Source organism: Saccopteryx bilineata, chromosome 3 (assembly GCF_036850765.1).
Source record: "Saccopteryx bilineata isolate mSacBil1 chromosome 3, mSacBil1_pri_phased_curated, whole genome shotgun sequence".
NCBI classification, from domain to species: domain Eukaryota; kingdom Metazoa; phylum Chordata; class Mammalia; order Chiroptera; family Emballonuridae; genus Saccopteryx; species Saccopteryx bilineata.
Genome location: NC_089492.1, coordinates 267,514,542 through 267,537,790, shown reverse-complemented (window position 1 = coordinate 267,537,790; position 23,249 = coordinate 267,514,542). Strand labels below are relative to the sequence as shown.

At 49.1% G+C, this 23,249-nt stretch overlaps 1 protein-coding gene across 2 annotated transcripts in view; it reads right to left on the bottom strand.

The window, feature by feature from the left end:
* Window positions 1–23,249, bottom strand: part of CSMD2 (CUB and Sushi multiple domains 2) — a 606,087-nt gene that overhangs the window by 503,392 nt on the left and 79,446 nt on the right. The window lies entirely within an intron of this gene.

The following is a 23,249-nucleotide window of genomic DNA, read 5'->3' as shown; positions in this document are numbered from 1 at the left end:
CTATAGCTAATACTGCAATTAATGGGGAAAGACAATACTTTTCCCCTATGACTGACAAAAAGGCAAGGACCCCACAATCCAATTGGAAAATCAGTAAAAGACACAAAAAGACATTTTACTAAAGAAGATACAAGGTTGGCGAATCAGTGCATGAAAAACATTCAACATCATTAGCCATTAGCGCAGTGTAAAGTAAGCCCAGGTCGTGATTACACTGCACGTTGTTGGAAGAGATAAAGTAAGAACAGAGACAACACCAAACGCTGGCAAAAATGTGGAGCAACTGGACCAATCACACACCGCTGGTGGACTGTAAAGTGGCACAAACGATTGGAAAAATCGGCAGTTTCTTTAAAAAAGAAAAGTCTACACATACACTAACACTACAACCTAGTAATCACACGCCTGGCCGCTTATTCCAAAGAAATGAAAACTTTTGTCCACACAAAAACTTGCATATAATTGTTCACAGCATGCTTTGTTATTTATTATTATTTTTGTAATAGTCAAAAACTAAAATGACCAAAATGTCCTACAGTAATAGGTGAATGACTAAACAAACTGGTACATCCATACCATGAAATACTCCTCAGCAATATAAAGGAATAGGTTATTGGTCCATATTACAACTTGGATGGATCTCAAGGACATTGTGCTGAGTGAAAAGAACTTATCTCAAAAGAATAAATACGAAATGATTCCACTTATATAACAATTTTGAAATGATAAACTACAAAACTGGAAAGCAGATTTGTGGTTGCCCGGGGGGGGGGGGGGGTTCGGGTCAGTGAGAGGAAGGGAAGTGGGGTGACCATGACGGAGTGGTGCCGGAGAGACCTTTGCGGGGATGCTGCAGGTTCTGTGTCTTGTCTGCAGTGGTGGTGACACGAATCCACACGGGTGATTAAAAGGCACAGACATATATACACACATTGCACCGATGTCGACTTCCTGGTTTTGATCCTGGTGCTATAGTGACATTCGGTGCACCCGCTGGAGGAAACCAGGAAGGTACATGGAACCTCTCTGCAGGATCCTTGCAGCTTTCTGTGAATCTGTAATCATTTCAAAATTTAAAGTTTTAAAAATTTATATATGTGTACAAATTTACACGCTCTGTTTCTATTGGACAGCACCAAAGTCCTCCGTTCGGTTGAACCTAAACTCAGTTCACTTACATTGAGCCGTGAGCTCCAACTTGGTGCTTGCTGGGCCCCTCTCTTCAGCAGCCTCCGTTCATTCCGACCCCAATATTGCCCCCACCACACACACACACACACACACACACACACACACACACACACACACACACCAGCAGCACTGGCGGGGTCCTCAGCAATGAACTGACCTCCAGAACTAGAACCCTGGCCCCAGGCCACCACTCGCCTGTCCCTCGTCTTCCTGTTGACTTGTCCGTGCACCAGATACCCCTCCCTCATCCTCAGATACTCACGTCCGCTGATGACAGATTGCTGCCCACACTGGATCCTGGCATTAAAATACCAAATTGTCCCTAGTGGGGCCAGACCTCTATCTGGAACTGATCTGTGGGCCCCATCCTAGCTGGCGTTTGTTGTCTCTCCCTCCAAATGCGCCCACCTCAAGCACCTGCAACCTGCCTCTCTCTCAGCCATGCCCACCCTGCCCTCGGGTGCCCTTCCCAGACCCTCGGCCTGGGTATGGCTTCTCCTTCAACAACATACAGCTTGGTGGAGGAATGCTACCTCTCACGAAGGCTTCTCCCATGAAGTCATCTCTGGGAATGGCATTCTTCCCACTGCGTGGGACTTGTTGATATTATTCCCCTAGTAGTTAGTTCCACAGCATTTGTGAGCTGCCATTAAAGATTTCTAAACTCTAGTTTCTTGGTACTATATTGACGCAAGCTGTGAATAGCTAATGTACACTGTCAACAAACAATTATGCTTTTATCACTCATAATATATGGAATTGCAGCTTACTAGGCATTTTCTCTAATCAGATATTTACCACTGCTTTGCTGTTCCCAGGCTTGGTAGATAAATTCTAACATGGAGGCTTCCTCAAAGGCACTAAAGCTAGAGGGGGTGTGGGGGCTTGGTCTCCCTGTCTGGATACCGGAATCATCACTTCTCCCACCCCACCCCTCTCCCCTCACCCATTTGTTTCCATTGAGTCGCTTTCAAACAAGCTGATGACCCACAAGTCAGGGGGAGTTATCACATCTGCATGTCAGAACAAGCAAATAAAACTCTCAGACTGTCCCATTTTTTTATCTGACAAGTGTAAATGCCACATTGAAAGGAGTGAGGTATCCTTCAATAGTATAATCCAGACTTGTTAGGGAAACGGGGTGAAATGATGGCGAGAAAGGTGAGAGGCCAGCACGGCCGCTGGCTGTCTACCTCCTGATCAGTCTCAGATGTGCAGAGGACAGCTTTTACAAACAGGCGTCAGGGCCCCGGATCCAAACTAACACTCACCTTCCACTTTCCCCAGGCTACTGTCTCTCCCACTCCCTCCAGAACCTCCCCTTTGCTTCTTCTTCCTTTGTGCCACGGCCAACCCAAGGTCTTGGAAACTGGTAATGTGCAGGACCCCAAACTTCTCGCTCTCTCAGCTCAGAATTTGTCAACAGTTTCCTATTGTTCTTAGTCTTGAAGGTCAAAATCCCCAATGAGCTCCACAAAGTCCACATGATCCGACCCCTCTCAATTCTCTGCCCTATATCCCGCCTGGCTCCAGCCCCGTCAGTCTTCTTTGGTCAAAGGCATGGGCGGTGGTCATGCATTTCTTGTGGGGCCTTCAAAAAGAATAATAAAATGGACTTGAAAAGCCCACTTCTTATGACCACCATAATTCTGCACTCCAAAAATGCCTGATACAATACGCTTCCCCAGCTTCCTCCCCACCCTCCTCCTTGGTACACTGCTTGCTTCCGTTTCTTCAGTTTCCACAAACCCCATCCTCAGGGTCCTTGCACATGCTGTTCCCTTTTTATTTTATTTTTTAATTTATTGATTTCAGCGATATAGGAAGGGAGAGAGCAAGAGAGAGACAGGAACATCAGGCTGTTCCTGTATGAGCCCTGACCGGGGATGGAACTGGCTAACTCTATGCTTTGGGACGATGCTCTAACCAACTGGGTTATCCGGCCAGGGCGCTGTTTCCTTTTTTAGAACACTTTTTTTCACATCCCCTCCACCTGTTTGTTGAATTAACTCCTTCTTCTCATCTTTCAAATCTCATCACAAATCTATCAACAGTATTTTCAGGAAGACATGCTCGAGACTGCCCAGGCCTGTCTATTGAGTCCACATTCTCAGAGGTCCCTGTGGAAATCCCAGGTGCTCATGGCTCTCCTCCCGTACACCTGGTGGGATGGCCCTCCCCGCCCTCGCTGAGGGCAGGCGCTGGCTTTGCCCAGGGCGTGTGGGCAGCAGCAGCACAGTGTGCTTTTTCTGGGAGGGCGCCTTGAGGATGGTGAACCTTTTTGCTAAATGTCCCCTCCCTTCCCCCGCTTCAGTGATCCTGGGTCTCCATCAGCAGGGTTCCTGAGTGACTCCACTAAGCAGAGGGACCCTGCAAACCACTTTGGAACATTTAATATGGCAACAAATAAAATTTTGATGTATTAAGCCATTGAGATTTGAGAGGAGTTTGTTACCTGAGTGTTTTAAAATGTAGATTTTTATGGTGAGGCCAACAGACATGGAAAAGATTGTTACTTGCAGTTCCCAAGAGAAGGAGACATGGCAGGACACCCAGAGCCACAGAGGTGAGCAGGAGGGCAATTCAAGAGGTGGGAAGGGCAGAAGAAAAATGTGGGTCAGAGCCTTTACTGGGGATTTCACAGAGGAAGGGAAGGGTGAGGTGGGTTAGGATAAACTAGTCTGAATCATTTCATAGGGTATAGGGACTGCCCTTAGCTGTCAGACTCCCCCAGCCCAGGGGCAATGAGGGCAAGGGGTAGTAGGTTAATGGTAGAGAGCAATAAAGAAGGTTGATGCGCTGCTGGCTGGTTGGTTTGCATGGAAAGGCTCACTCCAAGAGGGCAGTTTGCTATCTCCTGGAAATTAGCTAACACTGTGAGGGGCTGTCTATCCTGGTTTAGGAAGGTTCCAGGATGTCAAAGCCTCAAAAAACAAGAAGCCTGACCAGGCGGTGGCGCAGTGGATAGAGCGTTGGACTGGGATGCAGAGGACCCAGGTTCAAGACCCCGAGGTCGCCAGCTTGAGCGCGGGCTCATTTGGTTTGAGCAAGCTTACCAGCTTGAGCCCAAGGTCGCTGGCTCGAGCAAGGGATCACTTGTTCTGCTGTAGCCCCCACCCACCCCGTCAAGGCACATATGAGAAAGCAATCAATAAACAACTAAGGAGCCGCAACAAAGAATTGATGTTTCTCATCTCTCTCCCTTCCTGTCTGTCTGTCTTTATCTGTCCCTCTCTCTGACTCTGTCTCTGTCACACACACACAAAGGAAAAAAAAATGTGACTAATACACACAGAAGAACATGGCCCATCCTGACTCATAGCGCTTTTCCTTTGCTAGCGGTCATCCTAGTTCCTAATTAGATGTGTGCTGGGGTAACTACTTTTATTATTTTATGAAGTTCTGCTGAAAGTTCCATGACAGCAGTGGCTGTGTGGGTGGAGCCCTTCTGAATGTGATTACTGGCCTTGGAAGAGCAGCTAGTGTGCAGCGCCCCCCCTCCCCCCTGCAATCTACCCTGTGGGGGTACGACGGGAAGTTGGCAGTCCACCACCCAGGAACCCAGAGATGGCTCTCACCATATCTTTACCATGCTGGCACCCTGAACTTGGACTCGAAACCTCCAGAACCAGTGCAAATGAATCTCTGTTGTTGATCAGCCACACAGGCCATGAGTTTTTGTTATAACAGACCAAGCTGACTAAGATACAGACGGAATGAATGAATGAATGAATGAATGAATGAATGAATGAATGTTTGTGCATGGACAGCAAAAGGCTTGAGTGTTGTCCTTTGAAAAACCAGCTTACGAGGCTGGCCCTTGGCTGGCATCTGGGAATGGGAATTTGGGGAGGGACCCCACTATTCCCAGCTGAGGAGCCTAACCTATTTGTACAAACATAATGGTTTATACTGAACACCCGCTTTCTCTCCAGGAGTCTGGAACACTGGTCCATGTCAGGCAGAGGGTGCCCGTGTAGCCTGCCCCAGTAACAACTCTGGGAACTGAGGAATCTCCACTGAGCTTCCCTGTGTGGCGACATTGCACATTGCTGGGGGGAGTCCGTGCGTCCTGTGACTCCGCTGGGCCAGGAAGCCTGTGCCTGGTCTCCCCCGTACTTCATCCCATGCACGGTTTTCCTTTGCTGCTCTGCTCTGTCTGCGCTCACCGTAATAAATCACAGCCATGATTGCAACTGTACGCTGAATCCTCTGAGTCCTCCCAGCAAATCACCAAACCAGAGGGGGTGGCTGTGGGGACCCCAACACAGGGGTGGCAAATGAACACAACCAGATTCTCCTGGAAAGTACAAACACTAGAGTATTCTGCAGGGGATAACCTAGAGTGTTAAACAGAACGGAGAAATACTGTGTTAAACAAGGTCAGGAGAAAAATTTTCAGAAAATAAAAAATGAAGTGTTTATGGGGGCTTTTAATAAGCCAGTATACTTCCACAGAAGGAATAGATCATGCAACAGCTCCCTAACCCATTTGTTCAGAGATCCTTTTCTTTTTTAGAGCAGCATATGGGCTGGGTTTCTGGGGAACCTTCTCTGGGAAGTAACATGGCCAGAGAAGGCAGGCCACAGAGCTCAGGCGATTGCTATGGTGGCCACCAGGCTGCAGATGCTCCCATCTCAGAAGCCCCAAGACCCATGGTAACCAAAAGGCTTAAAAGACGGTTCCTGTGCTGCCCCAAGATCCGAAAATCCTGGTGATAAATCCTCATTTCTGAGGGTAATCCATGCATGTTTCTTCCTTGTAATCTTAAAGAGCTCACCTAATACAGAATTATCTAGGAATAAACAGTAATATAGTAAATTAGACCTTTATTGAATGACTCTCATTTAAGGCTCTTAGCACATCAAACAGTGATATTAAAAAAGACATGTCAATTGACCTTGGAAATAAAAGAGTCAATGTAAGCAACATTTGTCATACTGACAGGCTTGGCAAATAGTGTTTTGATTTGCCAGCAGCCCTACTCCAGACAGCAGCCACTGGTTAGATACATAAGCCATTAAGCTAAAAACAGAACTATCATTATAGGCAACATCTAGTAATTTGCAGGTAATTGATGGACATTAGTCATAATCACACACAATACTCAGAAACACACATATACCCTACAGACACATATTCTCTCTGGTAATTTCCATGTGCATTTCATCAAGAGCTTCTAAAACTGGCAAACCTGGGGAAGAAAAGAGCTTTCAGTGATTTTAAGTAGATCTATATATCATAAACTGTCTTTTTCTTAGAATATCTTATGAGCTGGGTGAAACACACTCCAGGAAATAAAATGCCCAGAGAAGGCAAGTCACAGAGCTCATGCTGTTGCTGTATCAGTCACAAGATTACTGACATTTCTCATCTCGGAAGGTCCTAAAACCCGCAGTAACCAAAAGTCTGTAGCAATGGTTCTTGTGTTGTCCCAAGATCTCCATACATAATTTCTAGGATGCATTTGGGCTTCAGAAGCAAGGTCTGGAGTCAAAGCAGGCCCACCTGCTGCAATCTAAAAAATAAGAGAAGCAGCACTCTACGCTCAGAATGCAAACCCTGTAATCACATTCACTCAGTCAACATGCAGGAGTATTTCCCAGGGAACTGCATGCAGCACAGAGTGCTGGGTATCCTCTCTTCACGCTCTATTCCCACAGTTCCCAAAACACGTTCCACAGAACACCATCCAGTGAGATGTTAGTAGATTTGCCTCAAAAGACGCACACACAAATTTGGGAAATGCCACATACAAAGTGGCACCACAGTTCCTGACCTGTGTACCGTGGTACCCTAGGGTGCTACAAGGAACTTACGAGCGCACGGAGGGGAGGAATAGTTTACATTTTCAAGGGAAACTGTGACTCTCAATATATGTTGGTCACACAAAGTACGAGCTCAAGGTAGTCAAATTTCAGCGTAAAGCTATGTGCCATTAGATGACATCGTATCTTTACAAAGCTGGGTGTTTGCTAGCGTGTGATATAAAGTATCACTGTGTGAAAATCAGTGTGGAACAGGATTTGAGGGTGAGGGTGTCCAGTTTGATAAGCTGTGGGGAGCCCAACATGTACACACCGTCCATTAGTAAGTAACTGTGGTTGTTTAAGAATAAAATAAAAATGTGATATTTTTCCTTTCGATTTATATTCATTATTTTTTCAAACCGCTACAATGTTGTTTAGGTGCAAATACTTATTCAGCTAGTCAGACATTACTACTTAATAAATGGAACTGATAGGCACTTGTTTCACCCACAGAGCATTATGCGAAAATGACTGAAACACTTAATGGCACCTCAAACTAAGAAATGTTTGGAGCCTGTGTGTCAGTGTAATAAAGGCTCTGAGAAGTCCTGCAGCAAGAAAAGCAGACAAACAGTTGAAACCAACATGCTCCACACTCTTTGGTTCAGCACAGCCATGAACAGTAATCTTTACATCAGACAGGGTAATCTGGGTGGATATCACACAGGATTTGCTCTATCATCTGATAGGTTCAAAAAAGAGGCTAGAGGCTGACTTATTTGTATTATTAACATTTAAAAATGTCTCATCCATCATTCATTCAACAAATAATAATTACGTGCCCTATTAAATGTCATATACTATGCTTGGTTCTGAGGATAAAAGTTTCTAAGACGTGGACCTGACCCCCTAAGGAGTCCAACCCTCAAGGAAGCATTTACATTAATTCATCTAGAAATCCGGCCACTCATCCTCACAGTCATGACCTCCATCCGAGATCAGGCCACCTCCATGTCTTGACTCAGTTGTTGCACTAACCTCCTAACTGGTCTCCCTTAAAGTTATCTTGCTTGATTTATGACAAAACTGAAGTCTTCATAACAATCTAAAAGCCGTAGGCAATCCCTTGCCTCCCTTACTCCCTCCCACTCCATTACCTCTCTTTTTATCACTAATAAGTCTCTCTCTGCTCACAGGCTCCAGCCATGATGGCCCTTTGCTGTTCCTTGAACACACCTGGCAAGTTCTGACACAGGACCTTTGCACTTGCTGTTCCCTCAGCTTCCCCCAGCCATCTCATCTCTTCCCTCACATGTGCATGACTGCTCCCTCACCCTCTTTGGCTTTGCTCACACATCATCTTTACACCAAGGACTTCAATGACAGATCTATTTTAAAACTGCAACCTGCCTCCCACTCCAACCTCACTTCCTGGCTCCTGATTTCTCTGTCCTGTATTTTCCCATAACACTGATCACCATCTAACATACTATATATTTTTTTCTTTTCTTTCTTTCTTTCTCTCCTTTATTTTTTTTTTAGAGGAGAGGAGGCAGAGACAGACTCCCACATGCGCCCCAACCGGGATCCACCCAGCAAGCCCACTAGGGGGAGATGGTCTGCCCATCTGGGGCACCTGCTCTGTTGCAACTGAAGCCATTTTTTAGCTCCTGAGACAGAGGCCATGGAGCCATCCTCAGTGCCTGGGGCCCACTCGCTCTAATCAAGCCATGGCTGTAGGAGGGGAGGAGGAGGAGGAGGAGGAGAGAGAGAGAGAGAGAGAGAGAGAGAGAGAGAGAGAGAGAGAGATAAGCGAGAGGGGAAGGGGTGGAGAAGCAGATGGGTGCTTCTTTTGTGTGCTCTGACCGGGAATTGAACCTGGGACATCCACACACCAGGCCAATGCTCTATCACTAAGCCAACCGGCCAGGGTCTAACATACTATATATTTGATTAGTTCTTATTTATTAAGTCTACCTTTCCCCACTAGCTTGTGAATTCTATGAGGGCAGAGATTTTCATCCATTTGGATTCCTGGTCTATGCCTAGCTTTTGAGAATGGAGTTAATAACTTATTTTATTATTACTGAAGACACAATAATAAGGCAATACAGTGAGTGAGTGTGGTGATAGAAATCCAACTTCACATGCAATTTGTGAAATTGTTCTCCAACCAACGACAGGAGGACAAACAGAAGGAACCAGCTGTTCCTCCTCCATGTGTTTGCCTGACTGCTTAATTACCAGTCCCCCAAGAGAGGGGAATTGTTTTGGAGGCTGCTCACACTTCAAGCAGATGCAGACTTGATTTTCTTCCATAGGGTTCTGGAAGACCCTGACCCGGTTTGGTCTTCCCTGATAGAGGCTGAAGCCTCCACCACTGTGGATCAGGAGAGTTGGTGGGGTAGAAATGGGGGAGGGGGCTTTGAGGAAGGCAGGCCATCGTGTTCCGGAAGACTTCTGTCTCTGTACCTACCTCCTCTAAATCAGGCCAGTGGCATCCCCCGTCCGGGAATGGGAGCTGTCCTCCTTCCGTCCTGGCTGCCCTGAGGGTCTGAACCACCACAAGGGTCTCCTGGAGCCACTGCGACCTACCAAGACCCTCAGATGGTAGGATCGGCACTACCTGGAAGAACTCTGCATCTTCTGTCCTTTTCATACCAGGAAAACAAACGATAACAGTTGCCAAAAGCGAGAAGCCCCCCGGTGTCTCTCCCCGGAGAGTCCCGACCCTCAGGACTTGTGCCCAGCTTGCCTCTGACAGTTGCTGAGGCCGCCCTGGGAGGGGAGTGGGCGGAGCCTCTGTGCGCTCTGGGAAAATGTCTTCAAGAGGCTGGGGAGGCAGCACCACGAGAATGAGTGCTCCCCCCTGCGTACCCCTGTACCATGATGCCCTTCCTGTTGGCCAGAAGAGCCTGTCTGAGCATAGTACCTGGTCTGAAGAGTCTGAGTCTCCATCACAGAGACAGCACTTTACAGTGTACAGCACCTGTGCGCAGGTGAACAACAACCCTCGTCATGATCAGCAGCTGCACACCCACCTCCGAGAGGTGCTAGATATGAAACAGAGTTGCTTAGGCCCTTCCTGTAAACAAGACGGTAATGCCTCTTAGACACAGTTGGAGGGCAGAGTCAGGCCCAGGACATACAGAGCATCATGTCTGCTGCCTTCCCGTGCCCCACGGAACCAGGATCAACAGACACTTCCAGAACCATGGGCTTAGGAAGACAAGGTGCACATTCCCTCTGAGCAAAAGGACTGATGGGTTTAGACCAGGCTGGGTTTCCAGGGCTCAAATCTGTGCAGCATGAAGCATGGCTCCGAAGGTCAGGTCACAGCTGACCAATAACAGTAGTTGTGAGCAGCAGAGGGTCAACCTGAATTGTCACATCCAAACAAAACATATGTGCAGGTGACAGGAAAGAGCCCTTCTCTGCGCCCTCCCCCGAAGACCTGAGGGGAAGGAGCCTCAGGGACCGTGGGATGGTTTGGTCACCCGGGATGTTTTTGCAGGGGGTGTTGGGGAATCTCTCAGGCTCCGCTTCCCAGTGTCCGAACCTCTACCTCCGGTCTGGTTTCCGGGACTTTTCAGGGCCACCCCATGTTACACAGCTCTGAGGGTACCGAGCATATCACAGCGGACAGCCCAAGATTTGGAACCGTTGCCTTATTCCTGAATTCTGTCTCTCTGCCTGAAGCCTCAGAATCAGACAACTGTCAGCCTGTCCAAGTCTATGTCATTCCACGAGGTGACACAAAGGAAGACGTGGAAGCCTGGAGACAGCAGCAGGTTGTGAGGGACCGATGTGAAAGCGATGGAGGTATCACATGCCCAGGGAGGTGTCCACTGATCGCAGCTCCCGTGTGATCACACCTTGTCGCCGCATTGCACCGGCTGCTCAGCTCTAGTTCCTCCTCATTGCCTATCTTCCTCTGCTCGGTTGTAAGCTCCCTTTAGATCAAGGACTTGTCTATCTTGGTTGCCTTTATAGATCCAGTGCCTGGCACAGAGTAGATGCTCAACAAATACACGTGAGATGGAATGAACGAGTGAGGAGTCGGTGGAATCAGAGAAGCTAGCGGGGAAAAGGTGTTTCAAGGAGAATGAGGTCAACTCAACAGTAGCCAACACTTTCAAAGGAACTGGTCACACAGGATAAGAAGGTCAATGAATGTGGCAACGAGGAGACCAGTGGAGACTCCCCCCACTCGGAAGCAGATTGGTGGAGGGGTAAGGCTGACATTGGGTTACAGTGAGTTAAACTGTTAATAGGAAGGAAAGAGGTGGAAACAAAGTCTAGACAGTGGTGTTGAAAGGAGGGGGGTCAATTAAAAAAAAAAAAAAAAAAAGCTGCTTTTAAACAAAGGCCTCTTTTGTCCCCTAATCAGAAAATGCTAATTTTTACCTTTCTCTTCTGCCCACCCCCTTCCTGTTGCTTCTCTCAGGGCACACACCATTAATCATCTCTCATTACTTTATTTTTTAATAGAATAAGCAAGTTCATGGGCATTTGTTTCAGTCTGATATTCATTCTCTCAGCAGGATAATAATTGATACCTTAAGTGACCTCATTAATCAGCAGGGACAATTAGAACGATGTAAGTGGAGGACAATTGGCCGTGTCGCCTGTCTAGGAAAGACTGAAAAGTCCCCACTATCTCTAGGTCAGAATGGGACACGTCCATGGGTAACTGACTCCTCATTAGTCCTCCTTCCCGGGTCCCTCCATGCAAAGCAGAGACAAGAAACCTCCGAAGAAGTTTTAAATTTAGCGACATGTGTAGGTTCAATATGGTTCCATTTTTATTGCTGGGCTCTGTCACCCTGGAAGCCCTCTTCCTGTCTTTCTTCCTTGAGGAAAACAGGTCTGCATTGCTCAATTTCTGAAAAAACAAATAAAAATGCAACTTTGGTAGATGAACTTCTTAAAAGGTAGTCAAAAGCTTGCCATTTCCAGAAAACCTCTGATGAGTCTTTTGATGAAAAGGAATGCTCTCTGCAAAGTGAATTATCATTCCCTTCACTACTTTTTGGAAAGAATTGCCGGGTGGGAAGATCAGGGACACACGATGGAATATCCAGGTTTCAACAAGGTGTTTATAAATGCACAGGATGAGGAAAGGTGGGCTTAGAACTTTCCTCAATGAGATAAATTCTTTACTGGTTCCATGACCATGTGCAGACATCCACTGGCTTTATGATAGACCCAAATCTCTGTCCTACCCTGTCTACCATAATTTTATTTTTTGTGACAGAGACAGTGAGAGAGTCAGAGAGAAGGACAGATAGAGACAGACAGGAAGAAAAAGATGAGAAGCATCAATTCCTTGTTGTGGCTCCTTAGTTGTTCTTTGATTGCTTTTTCATATGTGTCTGCTACAGCAGAGCGATTGACCCTTTGCTCAAGCCAGTGACCTTGGGCTCAAGTCAGAGAGCATGGGGTCATGTCTATGATCCCACGCTCAAGCCAGTGGCCCCGCGCTCAAGTTGGTGAGCCCATGCTCAAGCTGGATGAGCCTGCGCTCAAGCTGGTGACCTTGGGGTTTCGAACCTGGGTCCTCTCTGTCGAAGTCTGATGCTCTATCCACTGCACCACTGCCTGGTCAGACTACCATAATTTGTTAATAAATTCCTTATGTTGGAACAATTATGAGATTACCAGAAAAGTTGCAAAGCTACTACAGACGGTTCCCATATGCCTTTCAACCAATTTCTCCTGATGTTAAATTAACATCTTCTGTACCTTGGTCATTGGTTCCAATTAAGAGGTGAAAATTGGCATTTTACTACTAACTAAATTACACCTTTATTTGGATCTCACCAATCTTTTTACATATGTCCTTTTTCTGTTCCAACATGGTCTAGTAGACCATGTTGCATTGAGTGCTGTAATTTTTATTGTCTCAAATGGGAGCACAGATGGCACACCGGTCAACTTGTGACTGGTATGACCAACACCCAATCCACACGGCCCCTCGGGCTTAATCCAAAGGACCTACGTGGAAGACAGACAAGAGTAAACTTCTGTCCTTGAGCCCGACATCCAAACCATGCAAGGAGATACCAAACACTCCTGCAGCTCGCAGCTGACTCTGTGCCCCTTGCTGCCAAGAAAGCTCACGAGACCTGGGGACGCCTTCCCAGGACTAGTGTCTGCAGGGCGAGGGCAATGATTCTGGTCTCTCTGTGTGGGTTTGTTTACCTCCTAGCTGCTTTCACTTTTCTAAATCATTTTCAAAAGTAAGAATATTTCAGAAACACAAGAAAGGCTAGAGAAGAATATAACAAGCACCCATGCGTTCAACACCTGCTGAGGAAATGAAGCTTTGTAAACACTGTCGGCACCCCTTGGGAGCTCTCCCTCCCCCTGGCACAGAGACAACAGCCTCCACAATCGGCCTCGGCCTCGGCCTCTGCCTCTCGGCCCAGCAGTCTGCAGCCCCCGCCCCAAACAACGATAACAACAAACAAATAAGCAAAGAGCCATCTCACCCCCCCACCCCCACCCCCACTCTCCAGCCATACGGGATCTCATGAGATTCCCTGACTCTTACCAGCGTGCACACACTCCAGTCCCTTGACACTCACTGTTCCCCCGCCCAGTCATCCATCTTCCAATTCCAATTTCTTCTTGAAGACTTTGTTCAAGTGGCACCTCCATAGTAGTGTCTGCCCCGATTCCTCCACCTGCAATACCTCTAAACTCTCTTTGCTCGGGACACATCTCTTCCAACTGAACTGACTTGTCTGTTGCCTTTATGTTTCTGCCTGCACATCTCAAGCTCTCCAAGGTCAGGGCCCACGTCTAGTTCATCTCTAGATCCTGAGGTCCAAACATAAGGCTTGAAATACAGAGGTGCTGGGAGAATATCTCAAAGGCCTATTAATTCAGGAAATAGTCTCTAAGGCTAGTAGCGCTTGGGTTTGCATCCCGACTCTGCTACCCACTAGCTGTGTGACCTTGATTGGGATTCTTGAATGGCTCTGGGCCTCATTCTCCCCTTCATAAATGGGGGATTAATAATGGTATCTCCCTCACAGAATGTTGGGATGACGCAATGAGTTTATATAGATAAAATATTTAGAATAGTGCTCGGCACTTAAGAGCTATTATTACAATTATTTCTATCAAAGTGTTTAGCACCTGATAGCTATAGTCACCTGGGTTGGGGTTCCACAAAAGCAGAACCCGGGTTAAGGATTTGGGTGGAAAGAGTGTTTATTTGTGAGTGGATCCTATGAAGCACAATGAGGAAGAGGGGCAATGAGACAGGAAAGGGAAGGCATCCCGTAGGGGTCCTAGTCGCTGTAGGCGCCGTTATGAGTGAATGGAGTGGATCGCTTTGGGATTCTGGGGGTGGGAGCTGAACGTGCAGCTCAGTTATCCTACGGAAGGGAGAGGACACGTTCCTTTGTTGCTCGTTGGCTGCTCCTGGGGAGGTTAACTCTAACACACGAGCTACGACGATGGGGGGCATCTACGGGGTCTGCTGGGTCTCCTCCCCCCTCCCATTTGATACTTGAGCACATGATCTGGGTGGAGAGTCGGGCAACGGCCAACAGGACTTCTGACTATGCCCCTGGCTGCCTGGCCTCCCACTTTCCTCAAGTCCGTTGAGTGCTGCTGGCCCCCCTGCCCCATCTCTCTCGACTCCACGCTGATCACAGCTTCCCAAGGGCTGGCATCGCAGATGCAAAAGAGCCGACAAGTGATGGAGCTAGCCGGCCAGCAGGCCATGCCACCCTCAGCACCAGGCTGATGGCTGACAGAAAGCGTCCCTTCTCCTTCTCTGAGACCCCTCCACCCCTAAGCTTCCCTCCCCTGTCCCCTTCTGACATTTTTTTTTTTTAAGCTCCTGTAGCTGACAGCTCCTGGCAGAGTGACGTCCTGGCACACTGGCAGGACCCACGGCAATACATACAGACCATTACAGTGATATGTGGCCGGGTCTCCGCCCTCTTCCAGCAGGCGGCCCAGAGGCTGGGCCAGAAAAGGTGGGCGGGGAGAGGATCCAGCTGCCCACTCTGCCCTCCGCCCCTCCGCCCCTCCGCCTCCAGCTCGGCTCCCGCTGCCTGCTTCTCATTACTCCCTTCCACAACCCCGCGCTCGTTTTGTCCCAGGTGCCTGGTAATTAGGCTGTGTTTATTAAACCATGGGATCTGGCTCTGCTCACGCGGACTCTGCTTACCATAGATTTTCCTGCGAGGACTGCAGAGATCGTAAAAACAACAACCCACCTTGTCTCTCCTGCTTATTTACTAACTTGGCCATAAATAATCAGGGCGATTTGCATCTTACTACTTGGCTTTTTATAGCACTGAGCACTGGCAGTCAAGCTGGGGGCTGGGGCGAGATGAGCCCTGCGCTAGGCTGGCAGTGACTTTGGCCAGAGGGGCTTCTCACTTCCTCCTCTAACCTGAACGTCTGGCAAGGTTGTCCTGAAGTCCGCAGAGAGGAAACCAGCACCGTGGCTGCGGGAGTAGGAGGAGGGGAAGCCAGGCATCACCTCCTGGTCAGGAGCAGCGGTGGGCACAACTGTGGTGGGAGGTGACAAATCTAAGATGTCCCTTTGCAAAATAAATAAATAAATAAATAAATAAATAAATAAATAAATAAATAAATAAGACCTTTGTGCTGGGAGAGCAGGAAGATCCCCACCACCCACCCCAGGGTCCCATATCACAGGGGAGCTGGTCTGAGCAGAGCGCTCACACCTGACTCAGACCCCTGGCTCTGCCATTTACTCCCTGTGTGACTGCAGGCAGGTCACTTCCCCTCTCTGATCCTCATTTCCGCATCTGCAAAGTGGAGAGAAAGACAGGAGCTGCCTCAGAAGATCTCTGCGAGCACTCAGAGAGTTAATATAGGGAAGGCGCTTAGCATGACGCCGGCGTACGATAAGCGGTTGATAAGATGGTGATGATGCTATAAAAACAAAGCCTCTGCGTTCTCTTCCTATAGCTATCAAACAAAATTTATGTAGAAAAATAAAGCAAGACCTACTCTGAGCACAGACAAGGAATTAGCTGTCAGGCCACAGTCTGAAAGGCTGTGGGACCAGCATAGGAATACGTGGAGGTCCCACTGCAGCAGCAGAGCCTCTACCCACCGAGCCGACGGGACGAGGAGCAGGCGGGCTTGAGAGCCCACACGGCCACAGGTGCCTGCTGGCTGAGGGTCGGCAGGCTGGTATCCGGGTGGGTGGCAGCTTTCAGGGTCCACACGTGCCCGCAGGGCCACCCTGCCCAGATTCCCAGGGCTCACACCTCTCAGCTCTGCTCACCCTGCCTTACAATGCTCTGGTCAGTCCCCTTCCCCAGAAGACCAGACCCTGCTCCCCAAACCTCAGCCCTAAATTTCACTTTTAGTCCCCCGTCCCATCAGGCACGAAGCCTTTTTATAAGCTGGAAGTCTTGGATGCTACATTCTTAGATTCCCAACTTGCTTTTCACCTTGGTGGGTGGGGGCGGGAGAAACCCCACCCTGAACCGGCTTTGGGACCCTCTGCCTCTTGGGCACTGGTCAGTGAGTGTCCCAGGCAATGAAACTCAGTCCCAGTCCCCCAGCAGGACCGGGGCCTTGCACCCAGCCCTGCACCTGAGATCCCTGCCCGTGGAGAGACCGGGCTCCTTGCTGTGTCTCCCGGGAGAGAAGCGGGAAGGGTCCTGGCAGGGCAGGAAGAAATGAGCAGGGCCCAGGGTAATGGGACCTGCTTGAGACATGAGGGATCAAGCACCTGTGACATTGTGACCATAAAGTCTCTGCTACATGTGACCAAGGAGGAAAGGGACAGAGCTGTCATATCAGCAGGTGTCAAGGTGCTCCCAGCCACCAGCAATGGCTGAGCATGGGCTGCGGCGATGGGCAGAGACTTCCTCCGGGGCCTGGGAAAGGCCACCCATGTCCCTGGCTCAGGTGTGCCTGCCTCTGCCCAACACCCTCTCCCCTCCGCTCTGCCTGCCCGTACCTCTCACATCCCTGGGGGGTCTTTCTATGAATACACATCCTATTTATTTCCATCAGAAAGCTTAGCAACCACTGTAATCAGTTTTAGTTTATTTAGTTTCCGTCTTTGTTTATGTATTAGTCTCTCCTACTAGAGGCTGAACTGGGGAGAGATGGAAATGTGTGTGCTTTGTTCCCCCACTGTTTTCTCAATGCCTGTGTCACCCCCCGCAGGGTGACCACATGGCCCAGTATAATTGACATATTATACGGTGGCCCTCCATGCCTGGCCCTGACAGGTGCTCACTGACTATCTGGAGAATGAATGACTGTGTGGACACAGGCAGTGGAAGTCTGTTGTGGTTACTGCGGCACATCTCGTCCTTGCTTTCCTAACCCCCCGCCCCAGATCCCCGCGGGCTGAATCCTCATTAGTCGCCACCCTTTGGACTCTCCCCTGGCTGGTCTCATCTCATCTTTGTTAATTCATATGCCCACCCTTCTATTCCCTGCACCCCTCCCCCAGCCATGCTGGACATCAATCAGGTCATCTTCACAGGGACCACCTCTGGGCTACCAAGAGCCATAGATAGGCATGGCTACAGTAGACCCCTTGGGTTTCACCACATCTGTGAGATGAAGGAGGGAAAGAAGAAAGGCAGGAGAGCGCAGGGGCCAGGAGCTGAGGGCGAGGACCAGGACAGGAAGGCCCAACAGGGACGATGCCTCGGAGGGCAAAGAAGGTGAGCTGAGAAAAGGCCCCTGGTCAGGTGCGAGAACATCGCCTGACGAGCCTCTCCAGTCCGGAGCTCAGCAAGGAGACTGCAGGAAACACGGACTATGCAAGCAGAGATTTCCTAGGGAAGTGGAGGGAGGAGAGAGTGTGGAGACTGAAGAGGGGAGGGATGGGTGGGTCAGTCTGCACGACAGTGAATTTTTCATTCGCTTTTGAAGAATGAAAACCGCTAAGCCTAGGTGTAGGCTGTAGTGAAGAAGCAGGGGAGAAGGTGAGGGAGAGAGCTGCAGAGAGAGAAGGGGGGGAGGAGAGAGAGAGAGAGAGAGAGAGAGAGAGAGAGAGGGAGAGAGACAGAGGGGAAGAGCCCAAGTGGGAAAGGACCTGAGAGCCAGGGAGAAGGGTGTCCTTAAAGGAAGAGGGACATCGGAAACCTGGCAGGTCTGAGGCAGAAGGGACCTCTAGGAAGACCTCAGTAAGCATCCTGTTTGCATGTAGGACCACCCATGTGATGGGTAGGGCCCTGGGTGAAATGAAACAACATGCCTCTTCTACAAAAATTATTAGAGAGAGTTATCTGTAAACACAGACACACACAAACACACACTTCTGAGTTTTCCTTTATCTCTGCAGCTAAGGAGAATAAGTAGTTGGGATTAACAAAGAAGCACAGAATAGTACACGTGCAACATCACGAACAGGACAGGATTTGAACCTTTTTCAAGCCCCCTTTCTGGTGCCCTCCCCCACACCTGAGGTGTGTCATTCTCACCTCCACCACACCCAGATACTTACCAGAATTGCAAATTTCAGGAACAAAGAACATTGTGGTGACAACACAAGCCCAGCTCAGGGAAGAGTAATCTAAAACAAATCAAAGGGTTCAGACCATCCGCTGCTGGGTCTCAACCCGTGTGGCTTCAGGAATGTCAAAACCTGAAGCCACCCTACAGAGGTAGGATAAAGCGATCTTCTGACCCCCAAAGACCTGTTTTTAAAACTCCACTGCAGAAATAACTATTGCAGAAAGAGCAAAGAAAGAAAGTTCAGAAGAAGTATCTGGCATTGACCCTCTCCTTCCCAACTTCCCCGAGCTCCGCTCCTGCTGGCAGAGGACCTCCAGCTCCAGTCTCGCTGCATAATTCTATGAAATAACCTTGCTCGGGGTCATCCTTCATATAGCAATTTAGATTCCAAATTTCTCTGAATTCCTCTTACAGTTTTACGAGTAATCCTTTGAATTTCTTTCTGTAGAAGGGAATTGCATATTAGAGGGCTATAAAAATGTTTACTTGTCTCTTCCACCTAAATCAAAGTCAAGGTGTCGGGAGTTCAGACAATTGCTTCTAAGGAGAAATCTTCCCTAAATGTGATAAGCTTCGCTCCTATCTGCTCTATTTTATATGAAGATTTGTGAGGGGAAGAGGTGGAGGGTTAAATAACTAACTTATGGTTTTAAACATTTTTTATTTTAAAACAGGCATGGCCATATTTCAGATTACACATTTACATGCATAAAACTTAAGATAAAATATGGGGGTTATGCATTCACGCTTCTCTGCTTAGAGGACTTGGCTGAGAAAGATCTAGACACGTGTGATGCATAAAAGTGAAGAGGAGCCCTTCTTCCATGAATTTCTGTTTCTAACCAGGAATAGTCCATAGTATAACAAAATCCAAGAGGGTGGGACATGCTGTAGTTATATCTAGGCACTCTGTTCTATGCATGTAAATATCATGTTTGCCATATATTTTTTTCTGTAATACATATTTCAAAATATCTTATAAACAATAATAAACACAACATTCTATACCAGCGGTTCTCAACCTGTGGGTCGCGACCCCGGCGGGGGTTGAACGACCAAAACACAGGGGTTGCCTAAAGCCATCGGAAATATGTTCTATACAGTAAAAAAAAAATTATTAGAAATGAATAGTAACAGCAGAATATTAAACCAAATGTGGGCCCCTTCCAAGCACAAGACCCTGTGTGACTGCATATGCCCTCACGGCGCACAGAGTTGAGAAGATGCATGATGTCAGGAGACCAGAAAGGTCTGGAGAAGCCAGCAAAGGCGTGTGATCCTGGGTGCAGGAGGGAGGAAGCAAGGTGGTCCAGACCACCGGGAGGGCCACAGTCACCAATGCAAGACTTGGAAATGGCACTGCCCAGCATGCATCTGCAACTGCAGGCACCCCAGGGCACAGGGTGGGAGTTATCTGGGAACTGGATCAAGGGCTTCCCCTCCAACCCACCTGACCAGCTCCACGCCACCTCTATGATTGAGGCTTTCTACGGTTCTCCAGTGCCTCTAGGAAACCCAGTTCCTCCCCCAGCCGGCTTTAAACCCACCTTTCCAACAACTACCCATTCTCAATGTGCTCAGCAGGCTCAAGTGGTTGTTTCATGCCAGCACTGAGCCTCACTTCTCAAGATCTCCCCAAATACACCTGGGGTGACTCCTCCTCCCAGCCATGGCTCACACTATGCCCTTCCCTGGAATTCCCTCCCTTGTCCAGCCTTCTAGCCAAATATGATCATTTGAAGCTCAGCTTGCATCCTTCCAGGAAGTGTTTGCAGGTAAGATACTACCTTGTGACAAGGTGCAGGCTATCAGCGGTCCTGTGTCCATTTACAGCATGTGAGCGCTCAGAGGGAGTCAGGGAGTGGGAAGGAAAGGGGTGGGGGAAACTGGTCCTCATCCCTGTCTGCCCCACAACACGGGGCACCCTGGACACCCATGCAGCTGCGTCGTGGCTGACAGGATAAGAGGCAGGCAGCAGGGACCCCAGAAAGGCTGGATTCCTCCTCTGGTCTAGGACAAATGAAGCCGGGAAAACAGAACACAGTTATAAACCAGGATCGACAGTTAACGATCTAATCTGGGAAACTCATCGGGGGTGTCTTACCAGGGGTTCTTTTGGAGTGGCGACATTACATGCTGATTTTTTGAGAATTCTCTTTTATAATAGTCTGATTTTCCAAGTTTTCTATAATTAGAACATATTGACATCATGAAAGTATACACGTGAAAGAATGGGACAGAGAAAGGCTGGGAGGCCGAGGAGGGGAGGCGCTGGAGGAGTCCTTGGCTGGCCCCTGCCCCTGCTGCCCGGTGCCCCCTCCCACACCCTGGAGCTCCTCCTCTGGAGGCCACCCTGCTCCGCCCCCAGCAACAAATGCAGGATTTGTGTAAGTCATGGGGGCTTCCTGTTTCTATTTTTTTCCTTTCCCTTTCACTTCGTATTTTGTAAGAATCTAATTTTAAACTCTCCAGATGCCATATTTTTGATCTTTTCAATTGATTCTTTGTGGAAATGGAGTAACAGAAGTGCCGTGTATCTTGTTAATGGGATGGGATAAAAAGGCTGTGAAGGCCTGGAAAGCAGCCGCTGCCCAGGCCCCATCGTCCAGGCCTCCTTTCGTTGTCCCCCCACCCCATCCCTGCCCCTGCTCTGCCAGGATGCTGAGGTGCACAAAGGCCCCACCCACCTGCATCCCTAGGGGCTGGAAAAGCCAGCTGTTTGATGCAATTAGAAGCAGTGAATTGCAGGGGAGACCGCCACCAGTAGGTATGGAAGGGACCTGGGGCAGAAGGGAGGCCCACGTTTGCTGTCCCTACAACAGTGGTCCTCAGCCAGAGATGAACCCCCCTCCCCATCCAGGGACATTTGGCAATGTCTGAGGACATTTTTTGATTTTTGCAATGGGGGAAGGGGTGCTACTTGGGCCACAGATGCTGTTAAAAAACATCCCACAAAGCAGTGGCCAGCCCCACCCCCCAATAATAAAGAATTACGCAGCCACATATATCAGCATCCCGCAGTGAGAAAGCTGGCCGGGCTCCGGCACCTTCTCACACTGGCTGCATGGTGGCCTCCAACCCTGACCCCCCCTTCAGTTCCCGGATACTCATCAAGGCTCTCTCACTGAGAAAGACAATGCCCTGGCTTCCCGGAGGGCCACCGCTCACCCTTCTGCCCATGTCACCGGTAAGAGTGGGGCTCAGGGCCCTGGCTGCCCAAATTCAAATCCCAGCACTGCCATTTATGAGTCAATTAATCTCCTTGTGCCTCGGTTTCCTCATCTGTAAGATGGGCACACCTACTTCATAGGATTTCATGTAAGACTTGAAGGAGCTCAGGCATGCAGAGTGCTTAGAGCAGGGCTGGCACACAGCAAATGCTCAATAAGCAGTCGCCATTAACATTCCCCAGGTGAATGCAATGGATCATCCCCCCAAACCGCTCTGCACCCCCAACGCCACACACAGGGCACACACACTTCAGGTCTGGCCCCAGGAGCTGCAGGCCTGACAGCCTGTTGCTATTATTGCCACCCGTGTGCACAGGCAAGAGGCCAGAACTCTCACCCCCGTTTCCCAGTGAGGAGCTCACTGGCTCAGCTGGCCGAGCGGACTTGCTTCAAGCCTCTCTGCATCTGGGAATGGGATCAGGTTGCGAATTCTTCTTTGACTTCACCGGGATCCGGGATCCGAGAGCCAGGACCAGTTCAGAACAAGAGGGAACGGGCACCTGCCATCCCTCTGGGACTTTGAAGTGGCATTTTGAGACAGCTACATTTGCACCCAGACTAAAAATAAACCCTTAAACCTACAGCTATTTTATTACCAAGTTATACGTGTCACTGGCATCTATCTGGATGTCCATGGAATGCATGCCTGGTAACCAAAGGGTGGCCTGTGGATCCTGACATTGTCATTTTAATGTGGATGCTTTAAAATGGCCAAGCCGGGACCATGTTTCAGGATAGACATTTAAACTGGCCATGCTGGGCCTGACCTGTGGTGGCGCAGTGAATAAAGCGTCTACCTGGAAATGCTGAGGTCGCCGGTTCAAAAACCCTGCACTTGTCTGGTCAAGGCACATATGGGAGTTGATGCTTCCTGCTCCTCCCTGCTTCTCTCTCTCTCTCTCTCTGTATCTCTCTCTCTTTCCTTCTCTCTCTCTCTCTCTCTCTCTCACTCTCTCTCCTCACTGAAATGAATAAATTAAAAAAAATAAAATAAATAAACTGTCCATGCTGCAAATGGAGGACGGGGAAGACAGAGAAGGTGGTGGAGGAGGCGGGGTGGAGGGAGAGGGGGCAGGACCGTGAACCTGAGACCAGAGTGTAAGAAACCAGCCCAGAGAGCCAGGCAGTGGTGCAGGAGGACTCCCAGGGCTGTCTGTGTCCTGACCTGGCCCTGCCGTGGCCTGTCCTGCTCGGTAGCCCGTGGCCACACCCTTGCTTCTGCAGGTTTCTACGGCTCTGTTCTGTGACCCTAAAACTGACAGTCCTTGGAGAAGCAGAGAGACAAGACTGATGGCACAAACCAACACCCAAACCCTACGCTGCTAGAGACCACTCCCCAAAACACTCCTCCTTCCCAGGGGTCTCCCTGCCTCCCGCGCTCCGGTGTGATGTTCTTGTTCCCCTGAGCATGTCTTCTAGATTCCCTGGAACGCACACACCTTCCTCCTCTCCCGCGTGCACAGTTCTGCCTTCAGGTCTCCCGGCCCTCTCCTCCCCTTCCCACTTTCCCCTGCTATTTTCCTGCTTTCAAAGAGAAAGCCCGCCATGCCAAACAGTAGCCTCCATCTGGCCTGGGCTGGGGTCAATGTC